The following is a 20,950-nucleotide window of genomic DNA, read 5'->3' on the forward strand; positions in this document are numbered from 1 at the left end:
CACAGCACCGCACATCTCCAGTCGGACTGGCTACATTTCAAGGGCTCAACCATCACACATTACCAGTGGCTACTGCATCAGACTGTGCAGTGCTAGATGGGGAGTCAGAAGAGAAACCAAGTGATTTCCATGTCAAGTGGTGAACAGGCTAAGAAGAAAAGTAAATTGGGGAAAGAGCATGGGGAATGTGGGAGTTGCTGTTTGAAAGAGGATGGTTGGGAAGGCTGAAGAGCTGTCATTTGCAGAGGGACCCAAAAGAGGTGAGAGCACTGAACAAATAGTTACATTCTTCATTGTCTGCCGCAGTGCTGTCCAGAAGAACTTCCCACGATAATGGGCATGTTCCATATCAGCACCGTCCAATTCAGTAGCCCCTGGCTCCATGGGGTTTTCTCTGTCTTTTTCTGTTTGTTTTTTTTTAAGACAGAGTCTCACTCTTTTGCCCAGGCTGGAGTGCAGTGGTGTGATCTTAGCTCACAGCAACCTCTGCCTCCTGGGTTTAAGCGATTCTTCTGCCTCAGCCTCCTGAGTAGCTGGAACTACAGGCATGCACCACCACGCCTGGCTAATGTTTATATATATTTTTTTTGCTTTGTTTTGTTTTGTTTTGAGATGGAGTCTTGTTCTGTCGTCCAGGCTGGAGTGCAGTGGTGTGATCTCGGCTCACTGCGAGCTCCATCTCCCTGGTTCACGCCATTCTCCTGCCTCAGCCTCCCTAGTAGCTGGATAAAGGTGCCCACCACCACGCCCGGCTAATTTTTTCTTGTATTTTTAGTAGAGACGGGGTTTCACTGTGTTAGCCAAGATGGTCTCTATCTCCTGACCTCGTGATCTGCCTGCCTTGGCCTCCCAAAGTGCTGGGATTACAGGTGTGAGCTGCAGCGTCTGACCTATATTTATATTTTTATTTATTATTATTATTATTATTATTATTTTGAGATGAAATCTTGCACTGTCGCCCAGGCTGGAGTGCAGTGGTTTGATCTGGGCTCACTGCAACCTCCGCCTCCTGGGTTCAAGTGATTCTTGTGCCTCCGCCTCCCAAGTAGCTGGGACCGCCTGCTACCACACCTGGCTAATTTTTTTGTATTTTTAGTGGAAACAGGATTTCATCATGTTGACCAGGCCAGTATTGAACTCCCAACTTCAGGTGATCCACCAACCTCGGCCTCCCAAAGTGCTGGGCTTACAGGCATGAGCTGCTGCACCTGGCCTCCATGTGTGTTTTGTAGAGTTTTTTTTTTTTTTTTTTTGCACTTGGCACATGGCTGGTACCATTAAAGAACTGACTTTCTGGCCAGACAACAGTGGCTCATGCCTGTAATCTCCAGCACTTTGGGAAGCCAAAGTGGGAGGATAACTTGAGGCCAGGAGTTCAAGACCAGCCTGGGCAACATAGCAAGCCCCCATCTCTACCAAAAATAAAAAAATAAGCCAGGTGATATGGTGTGGGCCTTTAGTCTCAGCTACTTGAAAGGCTGAGGTGAGAGGATTCCTCAAGCCCAGGAGTTCGAGACTGCATTGAGTTGTGGTCATGCCACAACATTTCAGCCTGGGCAACAGAGCAAAACCCCATGTCAAAAAAACAAAAAACAAAAAACTGAGCGTAAGTTTTTAATTAATTCAAATTTAAATAACCATATAGGGCTAGTCGCTCCTATAGTGGACAGCATAGGGTTGGTATAGTGGTGACAAGTCCTCTGAATTAAGTGGGTCCTTCATGGCAAATGCTTTATGGACATCCTCCTGTGAAATCCTAGAAATAGGCCAGGTGTGGTGGCTCACGCTTATAATCCCAGCACTTTGGGAAGCCGAGGCGGGCAGATCACGAGGTCAGCAGTTCAAGACAAGCCTAGCCAACATAGAGAAACCCCATCTCTACTAAAAATAGAAAAATTAACCAGGCATGGTAGTGGGTGCCTGTAATCCCAGCTACTCGGGAGGCTAAGGCAGGAGAATCGCTTGAACCTGGGAGGTGGAGGTTGCAGTGAAACGAGATCACGCCACTGCACTCCAACCTGGGCAACAAAAGCCAAACTCCATATCAAAAAAAAAAAAAAAAAAAAAGGAAAAGGAAACATTTTAAACTGAGATTGGGGTGATGGGCAACAGAGTGAGACTCTGTCTCAAAAAAAAAAAAAGACCTTATATTTTAGAAAAATTTAGACCCGGCACAGTGGTTCACACCTGTAATCCCAGCACTTTGGGAGGCTGAGGCAGCAGGATCTCTTGAGGCCGGGAGTTTGAGACCAGCCCAGGTAATATAGCAAGACCCCCATCTCTAGTAAAAATTTAAAAAATTTGCTGGGTGTGGTGGCACACACCTGTGCTCCCAGCTACTGGGGAGGCTGAGGTGGGAGGATTGGTTAAGCCTGGGAGGTCAAGGCTACAGTGAGCTGTGATTGCACCACTGCCCTCTATTCTGGGTGACAGAGTGTGACCCTATCTCAAAAAAAAAAAAAAAAAGAAAAGAAAAATTTTAGATTTACAGAAATACTGCCAAAGTAGTAGTAGAGAGTTACCAGGCCTGGTGCAGTGGCACCTACTTATAATCCCAGCTACTTGGGAGGCTAAAGTGGGAGGATCTCTGAGCCCAGGAGTTGCAGACCAGCCTGGGCAACATAGCCAGACCCTGTCCTTTTTTTCTTTCTTTCTTTTTGAGACCGACTCTCACTCTATCGCCCAGGCTGGAGTGCAGTGGTGTGATCTTGGCTCACTGCAATCTGCGTCTTCTGGGTTCAAGTGATTCTCCTGCCTCAGCCTCCCGAGTAGCTGGGATTACATGCGCCCACCACCACACCCAGCTAATTTTTGTATTTTTAGTAGAGATGGGTTTTCACTGTGTTGGCCAGGTTGGTCTCCAACTCCTGACCTCAGGTGATTCACCTGCCTTGGCCTCCCAAAGTGCTGGGATTATAGGCGTGAGCCACCAGACCCTGTGTTAAAAACAAACAAAAAAACAGAGTTACCATTATTCTCTATTAGTAACATATTTTAGTTACAAATGAGTAACATATTGGTAACAAATTAATAATGATAATTTGTTGCAGTTAATAGACCAATACTGATACTTTGCTATTAACTGAAGGTCAGAGTGTATTTAGTCTTCCTTTGTGTTGCCCTAGTATCTTTTTTCTCTCCCAGGATCCCACCCAGGAGACTATCTCACTTTTTTTTTTTTTTGAGACAGAGTCTTGCTCTGTCACCCAGGCTGGAGCGCAGTGGCGCGATCTCGGCTCACTGCAGCCTTCACCTCCTGGGTTCAAGTGATCCTCCCGTTTCAGCCTCCTAAGTAGCTCGGACTTCGGGCACCTGCCATCATGCGTGGCTAATTTTTGTATTTTTAGTAGAGACGGGGTTTCGCCATGTTGGCCAGGCTGGTCTTGAACTCCTGACCTCAAGTGATCCACCTGCTCGGCCTCCCAATGTGCTGGGATTACAGGCATGAGCCACTGCGCCCGGCCAGTCCATCTCACTTTTAGTTCTCTTATCTCGTTAGGCTCTTCTTGGCTATGACAGATTCTCAGATTTCCCTAGTTTTTGATGATCTTGCCAGTTTTGAGGAGTGCTGGTCAGGTATTTTGGTAAGAGTGTCCCTCTTTTGGAATTTATCTGGCGTTTTTCTCATAAGATACACGTTTTTGGCAGCAAGATCAAGGTAATAAAGTATCATTTTAATCACACCATATCAAGGATACATCCTATCAAATTTATTATTTATTTATTTAAAGAGACAGGGTCCCAGCCGGGCACTGTGGCTTACGCCTCTAATCCTAGCCCTTTGGGAGACAGAGGCAGGTGGATCACTTGAGGTCAGGAGTTCGAGACCAGCCTGGCCAACATGGTGAAACCCTATCTCTACTAAAAAAGTATAAAAATTAGCTGGATGTGGTGGTACGCACCTGTAGTCCCAGCTGCTCTGGAGGGTGACGCATGAGAATTGCTTGAACCTGGGAGGCGGAGGTTGCAGTGAGCCAAGATTGTGCCACTGCACTCCAGCGTGGGGATTACAGGTGTGCACCACCATGCCTAGCTAATTTTGTATTTTTCAGTAGAGACAGCGTTTCACCATGTTGGCCAGGCTGGTTTTGAACTCCTGACCTCAGGTGATCCACCCGTCTTGTTCTCCCAAAGTGCTGGGATTAGAGGCATGAGCCACCGTGCCCAGCCCTTTTTTTTTTTTTTTTTTTTTTTTTAATACTGTGGAAGGAAGTCACTATGTGTAGCCCACACCTAAGTTGTGGAAGGTTATACTCTATTTATTTAACGGTAGACTGTCTACATAAATTTTTTTTAATTTTAGAGACAGAGTCTTGCTGTGTTGCCCAGGCTGGAGTGCAGTGGTGTGATCATGGCTCACTGCAGCCTCAACTTCCTAGGCTCAAGAGATCCTTCCACCTCAGCCTCTCTAGTAGCTGGGGCTACAGGTGCACGTCATCACATCTGGCTACTTTTTGTATTTTTTTGTAGAGCTGGGATCTCACTATGTTGTTCAGGCTAGTCTGGAACTCCTGGCCTCAAGCACTCCTCTTGCCTTGGCCTCCCAAAGTTCTAGGGTTATGATTTGCATCACTACATCTGGCCCTACATAAATTATTATTATTTTTTAAGCTTGTCCACAGCTGAAACATAAGTTTTCTAGAATCCTTCCACGTGGGAGATTTATCTCGCTCTCCCCCACTTACTAGGTCATTGAATTATATCAGGATGGAATGCTGGATATTTATTTATTTATTTATTTTACTCTGGAGATGGAGTTTTGCCCTTGTTGCCCAGGCTGGAGTACAATGGCATGATCTCAGCTCACCACAACCTCCACCTCCTGGGTTCAAGCGATTCTCCTGCCTCAGCCTCCCAAGTAGCTGGGATTACAGGCATGTGCCACCATGCCCGGCTAATTTTGTATTTTTAGTAGAGATGGGATTTCTCCATGATGGTCAGGCTGGTCTCGAACTCCCGACCTCAGATGGTCCGCCTGCCTTGGCCTCCCAAGGCAGTGATTACCGGGATTACCGGCGTGAGCCACTGTACCCGGCCTGGATGTTTATTTTATGCTTTGTGTTATAACCCAATACTACTGTATTTTGTCGGTCAAATTGTTCCAGCTTTGGCTGTCTACCACTCTTTAATTTGGCTCCTGTGGCCCTTTGACATATTCCCATCAATGTGTTTTTCAGTGGTTTTTTTGTTTGTTCGTTTTATTCGAAGCAGTTCCTTAAACTTTGTGGCAACACAAAATGCTGCAGGCCTATCTTGTGTATTTCTGCCCTTCGTCCTAGAAGCAGCCATGTCTCCAAGGGGGCCCTGGTTCCTTTTAGTAGAGAATGATATTGAAAACCAGGATCTGGGGTACTGGAAGTGCTCATTGCTACTGGAATGTTGTTTCTTTAGATCTTTAGATCACCAATAGCTTTTTTGTTTGTTTGTTTGTTTGTCTCGCATTCTCGCCTAGCCTGGAGTGCAGTGGTGCGATCTTGGCTCACTGCAAGCTCCGCCTCCCGGGTTCACGGCATTCTCCTGCCTCAGCCTCCCGAGTAGCTGGGACTACAGGCGCCCGCCACCACGCCTGGTTAATTGTTTTGTATTCTTAGTAGAGATGGGGTTTCACCATGTTAGCCAGGATGGTCTCGATCTCCTGACCTTGTGATCCACCCGCCTCGGCCTCCCGAAGTGCTGGGATTACAGGCGTGAGCCACTGCGCCTGGCCTTTTTTTTTTTTTTTTTTTTAAGACAGGGTCTCACTATGTTGTCCAGGCTGGAATGCAGTGGTGCCATCTTGGCTCACTGCAGCCTCAACCTCCTGGGCTCAAGCCATCCTCCCACCTCAACGTCCCAAGTAGCTGGGACTGCAGGTGTGTGCCACTGTGCCCACCTAAATTTTTGTATTTTTTGTAGAGACAGGGTTTTACCATGTTGCCCAGCCTGGTCTCTAACTCCTGAGCTCAAGTGATCCACTCACCTTGGTCTCCTGAAGTGCTGGGATTACAGGCATGAGCCACCAAACCCAGCATCAATAGCTCTTTTCTTTTCTTTTTCTTTTTCTTTTTTCTTTTTCTTTTTTTTGTTTTTGTGAAAGGGTCTGCACTCACCAGCAGTGTGACCTTGGGCGAGTCATTTAATCTCTCTGAGTTTTAGCTTCCTCATCTCTAAAATGGGGGTGGGCCAGATGTGGTGGCTCATACCTGTACTCCCAGCACTTTGGGAGGCTGAGGTGGGCAGATCATTTGAGGCTAAGAGTTCAAGACCAGCCTGGCCAATATGGTAAAACCCCATCTCTACTAAAAATACAAAAATTAGCCAGGCATGGTGGTACACACCTGTAATCCCAGCTATTCTGGAGGCTGAGGCAGGAGAATCACTTGAACCCAAGAGGGAGAGGTTGCAGTAAGCCGAGATGGCGCCACTGCACTCCAGTCTGGGCAACAGAGTGAGACTCTGTTTCCAATAAATAAAAATAAAATAAGGCCGGTGTGGTGGCTCACGCCTGTAATCCCAGCACATTGGAGGCCAAGGCAGGCAGATCATCTGAGGTTGGGAGTTCGAGACCAGCCTGACCAACGTGGAGAAACCCTGTCTCTACTAAAAATACAAAATTAGCTGGGTGTGGTGGCGGGTGCCTGTAATCCCAGCTCCTCGGGAGGCTGAGGCTGGAGAATCGCTTGAACCCAGGAGGCGGAGGTTGCGGTGAGCCGAGATCGCACCATTACACTCCAGCCTGGGAGACAAGAGTGAAACTCCGTCTCAAAAAATAAAATAAATAAAATGGGGGTGATCACAGTACAGGTGATCCTTGAACAACCTGGGTCTGAACTGCACAGGTCCACTTACAGCTGGATTTACTTCCACCTCTGCCACCTGTGAGACAGCAAGACCAACCCCTCCTCTTCCTCCTCCTCAGCCTACTCCGAGTGAAGATGATGAAGGTGAAGACCGTTATGATCCACTTCCACTTAATGAAAGATGAATGTATTTTCTCTTCCTAATGATTTTTTTTTTTGGAGACAGAGTCTCGCTGTATCCCCCAGGCTGGAGTACAGTGGTATGATCTTGGCTCACTGCAACCTCCGCCTCCTAGGTTCAAGTGATTCTCCTGCCTCAGTCTCCCGAGTAGCTGGGATTACAGGCGCCCGCCACCATGCCCAGCTAATTTTTGTATTTTTAGTAGAGATGGGGTTTCACTATGTTGGCCAGGCTGGTCTCAAACTCCTGACCTCAGGTGATCTGCCTGACTTGGCCTCCCAAAGTGCTGGGATTACAGGCATGAGCCACCTTGCCTGGCCTCTTCCTAATGATTTTTTAAAGTACATCTTGTTTTCTGTGTCTTACTTTATCATAAAAATATATGATACAAATAAAATACAGAATATGTGTTAATGGACTGTGTATGTTATGAGTAAGCCTTCCAGTCGACAGTGGGCTATTATTGGTGGTTAAGTTTTGGGGGAGTGTGTGTTCAAGGGTCAACTGCACTTCCTGAGGGCACTGTGAGAACTAAATTAAATAACCCACTTTTACAATCTTTGGAACCGGGGGCAGGTGGCTGGGGCTCACACCTGTAATTACAGCACTTTGGGAGGCTGAGGCAGGAAGATCCCTTGAGGCCAAGAGTTTGAGACCAGCCTGGGCAACAAAGCAAGACTCTGTCTCTACAAAAAATTTTAAAACTTAACCAGGCAGCTGGGCGCAGTGGCTCACGCCTGTAATCCCAGCACTTCGGGAGGCCGAGGCGGGAGGATCACAAGGTCAGGAGATCGAGACCATCCTGGCTAACATGGTGAAACCCCGTCTCTACTAAAAATACAAAAAATTAGCCAGGCATGGCAGCATGCGCCGGTAGTCCCAGCTGCTGGGGAGGCTGAGGCAGGAGAATGGTGTGAACCCGGGAGGCGGAGCTTGCAGTGAGCCGAGATCGTGCCACTGCACTCCAGCCTGGGCGACAGAGCGAGACTCCATCTCAAAAAAAAAAAAAAAAACTTAACCAGGCGTGCTGGCATGTGCCTGTTGTCCAGCTAGTCAGGTGGCTGAGGTGGTGTCCAGCTAGTCAGGTGGCTGAGGTGGGAGGATCCCTTGAGCTCAGAAGTTTGAGGTTGCCATAAGCCGTGATCGTGCCACTGCACTCCAGCCTGGGTGACAGCAAGACCCTGTCTCTAAAAAAAATTTTCTAAAAAAACAAAACCCAGGTCTGCTTGGTCTCAAAGATCTTTATTTGCCTGCTCTGATTGTGAGATAGGAAGTTCTTATCTGATTTTGCCTTTTTATTTATTTATTTTTTTTTGAGATGGAGTCTGTCTCTGTCATCCAGGCTGGAGTGCAGTGGCACAATCTTGGCTCACTGCAACCTCCGCTGATAGCAGATTACACTTTTATTTTTAGTTTTTTATGAGATGGAGTTTTGCTTTTGTCGCCCAGGCTGGAGTGCAATGGCAAGATCTCGGCTCACTGCAACCTCCGCCTCCCGGGTTCAAGCAATTCTTCTGCCTCAGGCTCCCAAGTAGCTGGGATTACAGGTGCGCACCACCATGCTCGGCTAATTTTTTTGTATTTTTAGTAGAGACAGGGTTTTGCCATGTTGGCCAGGCTAGTCTCGAACTCCTGACCTCAAGTGATCCACCCGCCTTGGCCTCCCAAAGTGCTGGGATTACAGGCATGAGCCACCACATCTGGCTCTGTTTTGCTTTTTTTTTTTTTAAATGAGAAGCATAGTCTTGATCCTGGGGAGTAGGAATCGGCCACGGTAGTTCGGGGTACTCTTGCTGTCCCTCTCAGTCCCTGTCTGTTCCTTCAGCACAAGCTATTGTGAGTCCAGGAGGTCAGGAGACACAGAAGCTGACTGAGCCCAAGTCCCTGTTCTAGAGGACATCACTGCCCTGAGGCAAAGATGGACACGTGGACACATAAATCCACCCAACGTGACAAGGGACGGGCACAGATCGGCCTCCCACGGAGGGCAGTGTTGGGGCCACATTAATCCATGAGGAAGGGTCGGCTGGGCAGAGAAGAGAGGTGGGGAGTTCCAGACAGAGGGACCGGCAGGAGTAACGGCACAAATTTGTCAGGGAGGATCATTCAGGGAGCAGGGGTGCCGGTTCGGAGGGGAGATCACAGTGAGGTGGCACTGGCCTTGAGGACCCCTAGAAAGTCGGGCAGAGAAGATCTGATGTGATCCCATAGCCCATGTAGTCAGCCCACAACAGCCCAATTCAGCCCATGCCTGTTTTCCGGCGGCCCGTGAGCCAAGAATGATTTTTCCACAGTTGGAAAAATAACAATAGTGTTTTGTGACATGTGAAAATTACATGAAATGCAAGTTTCAGCGTCCATAAAGTTTGACAGTAACACAGCCACGCCTCTCCTTTGTGTGTGGCCAGGGGACGCTCTTGAGCTGTCATAGAGGCGGAAGTTGTGCACAGGACGCGCTTCATGGATGTGCAAACTGCCTCACATGGGGCCCTGCCCTTCCACTGCCCCTGTTCTTTATGATTGAAGGGCCCCAGGTTTTTATTTTGCATCAGGCCATGGACATTATATCATGTAGGGTACATAGCAACAGAGACCATGTACCCTAGAAAGCCCCAAATATTTGCTATCAAGCCCTTTTCAGAAAACATTGGTGGATCCCCCACAGAGATTTCCATGTCCTGATACCCTGGAACCCATGAATATGGTACCTCACACGGCAGGCTTAAGGGTCTTTTTTTTTTTTTTAAGAGATAGGGTCTTGCTCTGTCACCCAGGCTGGAGTGCAGTGGCACGATCACAGTTCACTACAGCCTCAAAACTTTTAGTCTCAAGCGATCGGCCTGGCTTAGCCTCCTGAGTAGCTGGGGCTATAGACATAATGCCCAGCTAATTTAAAAAAAAAAAAAATAGAGATGGGGTCTCACTATGTTGCCCAAGCTGGTTTTATTGAACTCCTGGCCTCAAGTGATACTCCCAACTCAGCCTCCCAGTGTTGGGATTACAGGCGTGAGCCACCGTGCCCAACCTGGTTGAAGATTTTGAGATGGGCCAGGCATGGTGGCTCATGCCTATAATCCCAGCACTTTGGGAGGCTGAGACGGGCAGATCACCTGAGGCCAGGAGTTTGAGACCAGCCTGGCCAACATGGTGAAACCCTGTCTCTACTAAAAATACAAAAATTGGCCAGGTGTGGTGGCACACGCCTGTAGTCCCAGCTACTTGGGAGGCTGAGGTTGCCATGAGCCGAGGTCGCACCACTGCACTTCAGCCTGGGCAACAGAGTAAGACTCCATCTCAAAAAAAAAAAGAGAGAGATGGGAGATCATTCTGGATGATCTGGGTGACCCAATGTCATCACAGGGTCCTTATAAGAGGGAGGCAGGAGGGTCAGAATCAGAGATTGGAAGAGTCTGCACTGCTGGCTTGAAGGTGGAGGAAAGGGCCACAAGCCAAGGAATTCAGGCGGCCTCTAGACGTTGGAAAATGCAGGGAAATGGATTCTCCCTTGGAGCCTCTAGAAGGAACCAGCCCTGCACACACCTTGATTTTAGAACCTAGTAAGAACTAATTTCAGACTTCTGACCCTAGGATTGTAAGATAATAAAAATGTGCTGCTTTGGGCTGGATGCGGTGGCTTATATCTGTAATTCCAGCACTTTTGGGAGGCTGAGGTGGACAGATTGCTTGAGCTCAGGAGTTTGAGACTAGCCTGGGCAATGGTGAAACCCCATCTGTACAAAAAATAAAATTAGCTGGGCGTGGTGGCATGTGCCTCTAGTCTTAGCTACTTGGGAGACTAAGGTGGGAAGATCAACTGAGCCCAGGAGGCTGAGGCTGCAGTGAGCCATGATCGCACCACAGCATTCCAGCCTGGGCGACAGAGTGAGGCCCTGTCTAAAATTAAATAGCTGGGCACGGTGGCTGACGCCTGTAATCCTAGCACTTTGGGAGGCTGAGGCAGGCAGATCACAAGGTCAGGAGATCAAGACCATCCTGGCTAACACAGTGAAACCCCGTCTCTACTAAAAATACAAAAAATTAGCGGGGCGTGGTGGCGGGCGCCTGTAGTCCCAGCTACTCAGGAGGCTGAGGCAGGAGAATGGCGTGAACCCGGGAGGCGGAGCTTGCAGTGAGCCGAGATCGCGCCACTGCACTGCAGCCTGGGCAACAGAGCGAGACTCCGTCTCAAAAACAAAAAAAACCACCACCAACAACAACAAAATTTAAATAAATAAAATAAAATAGTTATTTTAAGTCACCAGGGTTGTGGTTATTTGTTACAGTAGCTGCAGGGAACTAAAAGGGGGTGGGCATTGAAAATTTATTGGCTGGGCTCAGTGGCTCACACCTGTAATCCTAGCACTTTGGGAGGCTGAGGCGGGCAGATCACTTGAGGTCAGGAGTTCAAGACCAGCCTGGCCAACATAGTGAAACCCCATCTCTACTAAAAATACAAAAATTAGCCGGGCTTGATGGCGGGCGCCTGTAATGCCAGCTACTCAGGAGGCTGAGGCAGGAGAATCGCTTGAACCCGGGAAGTGGAGGTTGCAGTGAGCTGAGACCATGCCACTGCATTCCAACCTGGGCAACAAGAGTGAAACTCCATCTCAAACAACATATATAAAAATACAAATACAAGTACAAAAATTAGCCAGGCATGGTGGCACATGCCTGTAATCCCAGCTACTTGGGAGGCTGAGGCAGGAGAAAGGCAGGAGAATCGCTTGGACCCAGGAGTCGGAGGTTGCTGTGAGGTGAGATCGTGCCACTGCACTCCAGCCTGGGCGACAGAGTGAGATCTGTCTTGAACAAACAAACAAACAAACAAAGAATTTATCTTTTAACTGAAAGAGTTTAAAACTGAGAGACTTATGTGATTCTCTCTCTCTCTTTTTTTTTTTTTTGAGACGGAGTTTCGCACTTGTTGCCTAGGCTGGAGTGCAATGGTGTGATCTTGGCTCACCGCAACCTCTGCCTCTTGGGTTCAAGCAATTTTCCTCCTGCCTCAGCCTCCCGAGTAGCTGGGATTACAGGCATGTGCCACCATGCGGGGCTAATTTTGTATTTTTATTAGAGATGGGGTTTCTCTATGTTGATCAGGCCGGTCTCGAGCTCCCAACCTCAGGTGGTCTACCCACCTCGGCTTCCCAAAGTGCTGGGATTACAGGCATGAGCCATGGCGCCCGGCCGTCTCTGTCTCTTAATTTCTCTCTTTCTTTCCTTTCTTTCTGTCTCCCTTCCTTCCTTTCTTTTCCTTTCCCTCCTTACCTCCTTTCTTTCTCTTTCTCTCTCCTTTCTTCCTTCCTTCTTTCCTTCCTTCCTTCCTTCCTTCCTTTTTTCCTTCTTTCCACGGGAACCTGGGGCAAGTAGAAGATGCAACATGAGAAGGGGGAGGCCTCCAGGGAGGCCATCTAGACAACTGAAGGAGAGACGGCAAAGTGGACTGGTGGCCGGAGGAGTGCTGGAGGGTTCTGGAGAGAAGGAGGCTGATTCCAGATGTTTAAGATGTGGGGTCAGCAGGACCCTGGGTGACCAGTGAAATGTGGAGAAGGTGGCAGCCAGGTCAATTAGAGACAGATGTGGGGGAAAGCCATTCTCTCTCAGAATTCTGGAGGGTTCCATATATGGGATGGAGTTATTCTGGGGACATCATAAGAAATGGGTGTGCCTGTCAGGCGAGCAGTTCACTGGTCAGCCCCCACACAGAGCTGAAGCATCATAGCCCACCCCAGTTCACTGCCCATTCTGAAAACAGAAGCCGGGCAAGCGCCAAAAAGCCGGAAGAACCTTCTAGAAGCCCTGTGTTTTTCTGAGGCCCACCTTCAATCTGATGCCATCTCAAGCGCCAGTGAGATCGGTCATAGAAGATTAGAGGCTTTATTTTTTCTCAGGCAGTTGAGTTTATTTTCAGGTTAGCAGCAGTTTGGAGTTCGCTTCCTGGATGAGGTCAGAGTTGGAGGGGCAGGTGGCCACAGTGTGCTGTGTGCAGAGTCCTTGCAGCCACGACACTTTGGCCGTTCTACCTTGTGCACAGTTCTGTCTCAAAGAGACTGGCCCCAAAGCAGGCACAGAAATACCAGGCTTACTTACTTACTTACTTACTTTTATTTATTTGTTTATTTTTGAGATGGAGTCTCACTCTGTCGCCAGGCTGGAGTGATCTCGGCTCACTGTAACCTCCGCCTCCTGGGTTCAAGCGATTCTCATGCCTCAGCCTCCTGAGTAGCTGGGATTATAGGCACGTGCCACCACACCCAGCTAATTTTAGTGTTTTTAGTAGAGATGGGGGTTTCACCCTGTTGGCCAGGATGGTCTTGATCTCCTGACCTCATGATCCGCCTGCCTCGGCCTCCCAAAGTGCTGGGATTATAGGCGTGAGCCACCGCGCCTTGCCTATTTATTTACTTAAGACAGGGTCTTGCTCTATCACCCAGGCTGGAGTGCAGTGGCATGATCTCTGCCCACGGCAACCTCTGTGTCCCAGATTCAAGCGATTCTCTTGCTTCAGCCTCCTGAGTGGTTGAGATTACAGGTACCTGCCACCACGCCCGGCTAATTTTTTTGTATTTTTAGTAGAGACGGGATTTCACCATGTTGGGCAGTCTGGTCGTGAACTCCTGATCTCAAATGATCGGCCCGCCTCAGCCTCCTAAAGTGCTGGGATTACAGGCGTGAGCCACCATGCCTGGCCACCAGGCTTAACTTTAGGAATTACTTCACTTTCCCCAGCCGCAGTTCGTTTATTTGTACAAGGCAGGCAGTACCGGTGCCACCACCTCGAGAGCCTGTTTAAAGCAGGCACCGAGCAGGGCACTTAACGCACCTTCTTGGTGGCTGTCCAGTAAACAACATGGGGGTCAGCGACCCAGAGGGCAGCACAGACCTCTCCACCGCTTGTCACAGAATTGCAGCCTCTCTAACACCATGCACAAGATAACACGGGTCACTGGCCTCAGCCAGCTCGGGACGTTTTCCAGAGTTCACTTTCTGGATCCTACCTATAACCCTTCCATTCCTCTCTCTTTCTTTCTTTCTTTATCTCTCTTTCTTTCTCTTTCTCTCTCTCTTTCTTTCTTTTTCTCTCTTTTTTTTTTTTGGAGATAGAGTCTTGCTCTGTTGCCCAGGTTAGAGTACAGTGGCGCGATCCCGGCTCACTGCAAGCTTCGCCTCCTGGGTTCACGCCATTCTCCTGCCTCAGCCCCCCGAGTAGCTGGCACTACAGGCACCCACCACCACGCCCAGCTAATTTTTTGTATTTTTTAGTAGAGACGGGGTTTCGCTGTGTTAGCCAGGATGGTCTCGATCTCCTGACCTTGTGATCCACCTGCCTCGGCGTCCCAAAGTGCTGGGATTACAGGCGTGAGCCACCGCGCCTGGCCTCTTTTCTTTTTCTCTCTCTCTCTTTCCTGCTTTCTCTTTCTTTCTCCCTTCCTTCCTTCCTTCCTTCCATCCCTCTTTCCCTCTCTCTCTCTTTCTTTCTTTGATGGAGTCTCATTCTGTCACCCAGGCTGGAGTGCAGTGGTGCAATCTCGGCTCACTGCAACCTCCGCCTCCTGGGTTCAAGTGATCCTCCCGCCTCAGCCTTCCGAGTAGCTGGGACTACATGTGCGTGTCACCAGGCCCGGCTAACTTTTGTATTTTAGTAGAGATGGGATATCGCCGTGTTGGCCATGCTAGTCTCAAACCCCTGACCTCAAGTGATCTACCCGTCTCGGCCTCCGAAAGTGCTGAGATTACAGGTGTGAGCCACCATGCCCGGTCTCCAGAATATTTTCATCGCCCCAGAAAGAAACCCTGTACCCATTACCTGTCACTCCCCATCCCTGGAACCCACTGGTCTACTTCCTGACTCCACGGATTTTTTTACTCTGGATACTTCATATAAATGGAATCTTATCCAATGCATTATTTTGTGTCTGGCTTCTTTCACTGAGCATGTTTTTAAGGTTCACGTGCTATTGTAGAAGGAGTTAGTACTTCATTCCTTTTCAGGGTTGAATGTAATTTCATCCTGTGCCGGAGGCTGAGTCAGGAGTGTTACTTGAAGCCAGGAGTTCTCTTAGGCAACATAGCAAGACTAACTTTAAAACATCTTTGAAAAATTAAGCCCGGGCTGGGTGGTTCATGCCTGTAATCCCAGCATTTTGGGGGGCCAAGGCAGGCAGATCACCTGAGGTCAGGAGCTTGAGACCAGCCTGGCCAACATGGTGAAAGCCCATCTCTACTAAAAATGCAAAAATTAGCCAGGCGTGATGGCGGGAGCCTGTAATCCCAGCTACTGAGGAGGCTGAGGCAGGAGAATTGCTTGAACCCGGGAGGCGGAGGTTGCAGTAAGCCAAGATTGCGCCACTGCACTCTAGCCTAGGCGACAGAGCAAAATTCCATATCAAAAAATAAAAATAAAATAAAAATTAGCTGGGGGTTGGCAGGGTGCAGTGTCTTACCCCTGTAATCTTAGCATGTTGGGAGGCCAAGGAGGGCTGATCACCTGAGAATTGCTTGAACTCAGGAGGCGGAGGTTGCGGCGAGTGTAATGGTGCGATCTTGGCTCACTGCAACCTCTGCCTCGTTGGTTCAAGTGATTCTCCTGCCTCAGCCTCCCTGAGTAGCTGGGACTACAGGTGCCCGCCATCACACCCAGCTAATTTTTTTTTGTATTTTTAGTAGAGACAGGGTTTCACCATGTTGGCCAGACTGGTCTTGAACTCTTGACCTCAGGTGATCCTCCCGCCTTGGCTTCCTAAAGTGCTGAGATTACAGGCATGAGCCACCGTGCCCGGCCTTTTTTCTTTTCTCTGTTTTTGAGATGGAGTCTCACTGTATCACCAGGCTGGAGTGATCTTGGCTCACTGCAATCTCTGCCTCCAGGGTTCGAGCAATTCTCCTGCCTCAGCCTCCTGAGTAGCTGGGATTACAGGCATGCACCACCACACCAGTCTAATTTTTGTGGTTTTTATTTTTATTTATTTATTTTTTGAGAGAGAGTTTCTCTCTTGTTGCCCAGGCTGGAGTGCCTCGATCTCAGCTCACTGCAACCTCCACCTCCTGGGTTCAAGAGATTCTCCTCCCTCAGCCTCCCGAGTAGCTGGAATTATAGGCATCCACCACCATGCCCGGCTAATTTTTTGTATTTTTAGTAGAGAGGGTTTCACCATGTTCGCCAGGCTGGTCTCAAACTCCTGACCTCAGGTGATCCACTCGCCTCAGCTTCCGCCTCAGCTTCCCAGAGTGCTGGAATTACAGGCGTGAGCCACCACGCCTGGCCTAATTTTTGTATTTTTAGTAGAGATGGGGTTTCACCATGTTGGCCAGGCTGGTCTTGAACTCCTGACCTCAGGTGATCTGCCTATCTCAGCCTACTGAAAGTGCTGGGATTATAGGCGTGAGCCACCATGACTGGACTTCTTCCTATTTTTTTTTTGTTTTGTTTTTTGAGACCGAGTCTCGCTGTGTCGCCCAGGTTGGAGTGCAGTGGCGCAATCTCGGCTCACTGCAAGCTCCACCTCCCGGGTTCATGCCATTCTCCTGCCTCAGCCTCCCAAGTAGCTGGGAATACAGGTGCCCGCCACTGCGCCCGTCTAATTTTTTGTATTTTTTTAGTAGAGTTGGGGTTTCACCGTGTTAACCAGGATGGTCTCAATCTCCTGACCTCGTGATCCGCCTGCCTTGGCTTCCCAAATGCTGGGATTACAGGCGCGAGCCACCGCGCCCGGCCCCTTCTTCCTATTCTTTCAAAGCCACCAGTTGCCCTCCTATGATAACCCATTATCTATTAACCCATGGATCTGTTAACCCAGGAATGAATTAATCAGTTCATGAGGGCAGAATTCTCATGACCCAGTCACCCCTTAAAGGCCCCACCTCTGTCAATACGGTCACATCAAGGATTAAGTTTCAACGTGAGTTTTGGAGGGAACGAACATTGAAACTGTGGCACCAGGTGTTATCAGTTTATTAAAAGCTCATGCAAATTGATAAGCACCAAAGGTGCAAAGATCAGAAACAGACAATTCCCAGGAGGATTGGCGGGGCGTTGGGAGGGGGTCTAGGAGCCTAAGAGTGGATGTATTGGGCATCAAGGGAGGGCCTGTTGGCCAGGGTTGGTCACAGCAAGGATCATTCCAATGCTGCCGGGACCCCAACACTTGCTTTCTGGCCGGGCGTGGTAGCTCACGCCTGTAATCCCAGCACTTTGGGAGGCCGAGGTGGGTGGGTCACGAGGTTAGGAGATCAAGACCATCCTGGCTAACATGGTGAAACCCTGTCTCTACTAAATGTACAAAAAATTAGCCGGGCGTGATGGCAGGCGCCTGTAGTCCCAGCTACTTGGGAGGCTGAGGCAGGAGAATGGTGTAAACCCAGGAGATGGAGCTTGCAGTGAGCAGAGATCACGCCACTGCACTCCAGCCTGGGTGACAGAGTGAGACTCCATCTCAAAAAACAAACAAACAAACAAACAAAAAACACTTGCTTTCCAAAGGGGTGGCTGCCACTTCAATTGGAAAGACCCTTTGGACAATGCACACCCAGCATATAAGAGGGTTCATAGGCCAGGCGTGGTGGCTCACACCTGTAATCCCAGCACTTTGGGAGGCTGAGGCAGGAGGAGAATTGCTTCAGTCTGGGAGTTCAAGACCAGCCGGGGCAACATAGCAAGATCCTGTCTCTATGGAAAAAAAAAAAAGGTCGGGCCCAGTGGCTCACACCTGTAATCCCAGCACTTTGGGAGGCTGAGGCAGGCAGATCACCTGAGGTTGGGAGTTCAAGCTCAGTAGCTCTCTAAAAATACAGATCACCTGAGGTCAGGAGTTCGAGCTCAGTAGCTCTGTAAAAATACAGTAATTAGCCGGGCATGGTGGTGCACCCCTGTAACCCTGGCTACTGGAGAGGCTGAGGCATGAGAAGCACTTGAACCTGGGAGGCGGAGGTTGCAGTGAGCCAATCGTGCCATTGCACTCCAGCCTGGACAACAGAACGAGACTCCATCTCAAAAAAAAAAAAAAAAAAGAGGGTTCGTGGTCTGGGCTTGTGATTATACCACTGAAAATTACCCCAAGCCACTTGTGGAAGGGCTGCCTGCAGAAGGACGTGTCTTAGGCTCTTTAATAAGTTACCTTCTGGTTGGAAACTACCTAAACGCCCAGCACGCAGGCTGGCCCGGTAAATCACGCACCCATGGGAGTTATGGTTAGGAGGCCTGTGACTCTGTAGAGTGGTAGTGGCTCCCGGGCCCTGGGCCAAGCGCTGTACTGATGCCCTCAAATCCTCATGGTAACAGCCTGTTCAGTTCTGTTCACCCCATTTTACAGCAAGGGGCTGCTCTGGGGGCAGGGAGGAGCCCAGCTGGGTGGGAGATCGTGGGTTCATGGTGGCATCTGTGGGTACTCCATCCAATCAAGGGTCTGAGGCTTAAGAAGCTTAAATTTGGGGGAGATAGGGACATTCTCAATGGTGCAGTTAAAGCAGTGGCTTCAGATTCTGGTGGGAGAGGAAAGAACTGAGGCTGGGGAAAGGGATGTATTGGTCTTTTCTTTGGAAACAGTCTTGCTCTGTCGCCTAGGCTGGGCTGGAGTGTAATGGCATGATCTCGGCTCACTGCAACCTCCACCTCCCAGGTTCAAGCGATTCTCATGCCTCAGCCTCCTGAGTAGCTGGGATTACAGGCATGTGTCAGCACGCCCAGCTAATTTTTGTATTTTTAGTAGAGACAGAGTTTTGCCATGTTGCCCGGGCTGGTCTGGAACTCTTGGGCAACAGTGATCCGCCCGCCTCAGCCTCCCAAAGTGCTGAGATTACAGGCATGAGCCATCGCCCAGTCTCACTGGTCTTTCATCTTTGTTCCATCCTCATTCCCATTCAGCACCTGATGTGCTTCTCTCTTACTGGGGTGCACCCCAGGGGACGCATGACTGTGCTACAGCCCACGGGGTTTCAGCAGGGTGAGGCAGAGGACCTCAGGTGGCCCTTGTTACCCACACTCATTCCCTGCCAGGTCTTCCACAGGTCAAGGAGCCAGGATTCTGGGGTTTGGACACCCCATTCTCTGGTGGATGGGGCTGGCCTGGAGCCTGGGTGGGAGTACCGGGTTTCATACATCGGGGGCTCAGGCTTGGGGAGGGGTCACATGGAAGTCACCTGGCTGGCCAGAGCAGTTGCAGCCACAGCAGGTAGAAGGCAGGAGCCAGGATTGGGTGGGCCCGTGTAGGAGGGACGGCCAAACCCTGAAACTAGCCTCCACCCTCCAGGGTACAGGGGCTTCCCTGGACACACACTGGCCTTCCTCGTCCTCCTCTTTATACCATTGCACCCAGGTTTGTTTGTCTGTTTTTAGTGACAGAGGCTTGCTCTGTCACCCAGGATGGAGTGCAGTGGCACAATCTCAGCTCACTGCAACCTCTGCCTCCCAGAATCAAGCGAGTCTCCTGCCTCAGTCTCCTGAGTAGCTGGGATTATAGGCATGTGCCACTGCATCCGGCTAATTTTTAACTTTTTTTTTTTTTTTTTAGTGGAGACGGGGATTCATTATGTTGGCCAGGCTGGTCTTGAACTCCTGACCTCGAGTGATCCACCTGCCTCGGGCTCCCAAAGTGCTGGGATTACAGACATGAGCCACTGCACCCGGCCCCTGGGGTTTTATTTACCCAGATCCCCGCTGCCTTTCCTTCCTGTGGCTGACATCTTCCTACACTGTCCCCCAGAAACACAGCTGTTTTGCCCTCAACCACAGCTCCTACATCCAGTGCAGGGCCTGGCTCTTGACTGAGACATCAGCAAATGTGAGCCCTGCTCTCCTGGGTCACTGCAGGCTCCTTCAGGAAGGAGGCGGGGATCTGTCCCCCTTGGCAACCCCAGTGCCCAGCATGGGGGGCCTGGCACCCATGAGGCAGCCAAGGCTTTCGGACTGGACGAACAAGCAGTGAGCCTTGCCTTCGAGGGCCCGTCTTGAGGACACCAGGTGGGTTTATGACATCCCAGTGGACATGAGGCCCCCAGGGACCAGTTCCTCTCCGGCATTGGCACCAGGGCCCCTGCCCCACTGGATCAGACCTCCCAAGCTTGGGGTCCCTTTTCCAATAGGCAAGAGAGGCACCCCACTCCTGCTTCAGCCCAAGGAGAACCTGCCGACTCCAAGGGGTGGCCATTGAGGGGATCAGTGACGTAAGTCCTTCAGAGGCAGCAGGGACAAGGAGCTGTACGGAAAACAGGGCAGGCCTGGGGTGGGGGGGTGTGGGGTGCTGACAAGGTGCAGACCCACCACCCCAACCCAGCCCCTCCTCCGCAGATCCATCACCTCTGCCCCGTGCCCCATGAATAAACCAGCTCATTCCCTGGCCCAGTGACCAGCACAGGCTCCAGACGTTTCCCTCGGACACTGTCTGCCTGACCACCTCTTCCAGCACAGTGAGGGGCCTGGGATCTGGAGGCCAGAGTGGGCCAGGCCTAGGGGTGGGGAGAAAAACGTCACTATTCTTAGATCCCTCGTCCTCCAGGGCCCAGGTCAGGCGGAGCAGTCACATTCCAGAGGTAGAAACCATCAGCCCACACAAATGCTTGTGTTCCCTGAGGAGGCCAAGGGTCACCAGGAACTAAAATCAGCTTTTCCCAAGAAAGGCAGGAGACAGGGTGGGGGGCGGGGGGCAGGGTTAGAAAGGCCAAAGGTCACCCAATAAACCCTTCCAGCTGCCCCTGGTGGAAAGCCCCTCTGAGTCCGGAGGGATGAGGACAGACAGATTCTCGCCCTCTAAGCTACTCTGCGGGCTGGCTGATTCTTCCTGGTAGGGGGCGGACCTGTGCAGTCTAGATTATTTAGCAGCTCTCTGGCAGCCCACCGCCCCCCCAACCCCCCAGTGGTGACAGCCAAATCTCTCTCCAGGCACGGGCCAGGTGTCCCCTGGGGAAAAATCGACCCCAGATGAGAACTGTACTTTCCCAAACAGAGCTTCCAGGTGGCGTCTGGGGTAGATATTTAGGATCCTGCTGTTCTATGGAC

At 50.1% G+C, this 20,950-nt stretch overlaps 1 long non-coding RNA gene across 2 annotated transcripts in view; it reads left to right on the top strand.

The window, feature by feature from the left end:
* LOC134729594 (uncharacterized) overlaps positions 1–20,950 on the top strand; it is a 40,832-nt gene that overhangs the window by 2,767 nt on the left and 17,115 nt on the right. Inside the window, exons 2-3 of one of the 2 annotated variants that reach the window (XR_010110815.1) lie at positions 1–6,923; positions 7,006–20,950. The exon at positions 7,006–20,950 is cut by the window's right edge and continues 17,115 nt beyond it. This is a non-coding gene — a long non-coding RNA (uncharacterized LOC134729594). The other variant, XR_010110816.1, reaches the window with a different exon arrangement.

Source organism: Pan paniscus, chromosome 20, assembly GCF_029289425.2.
Source record: "Pan paniscus chromosome 20, NHGRI_mPanPan1-v2.0_pri, whole genome shotgun sequence".
Classification (NCBI taxonomy): domain Eukaryota; kingdom Metazoa; phylum Chordata; class Mammalia; order Primates; family Hominidae; genus Pan; species Pan paniscus.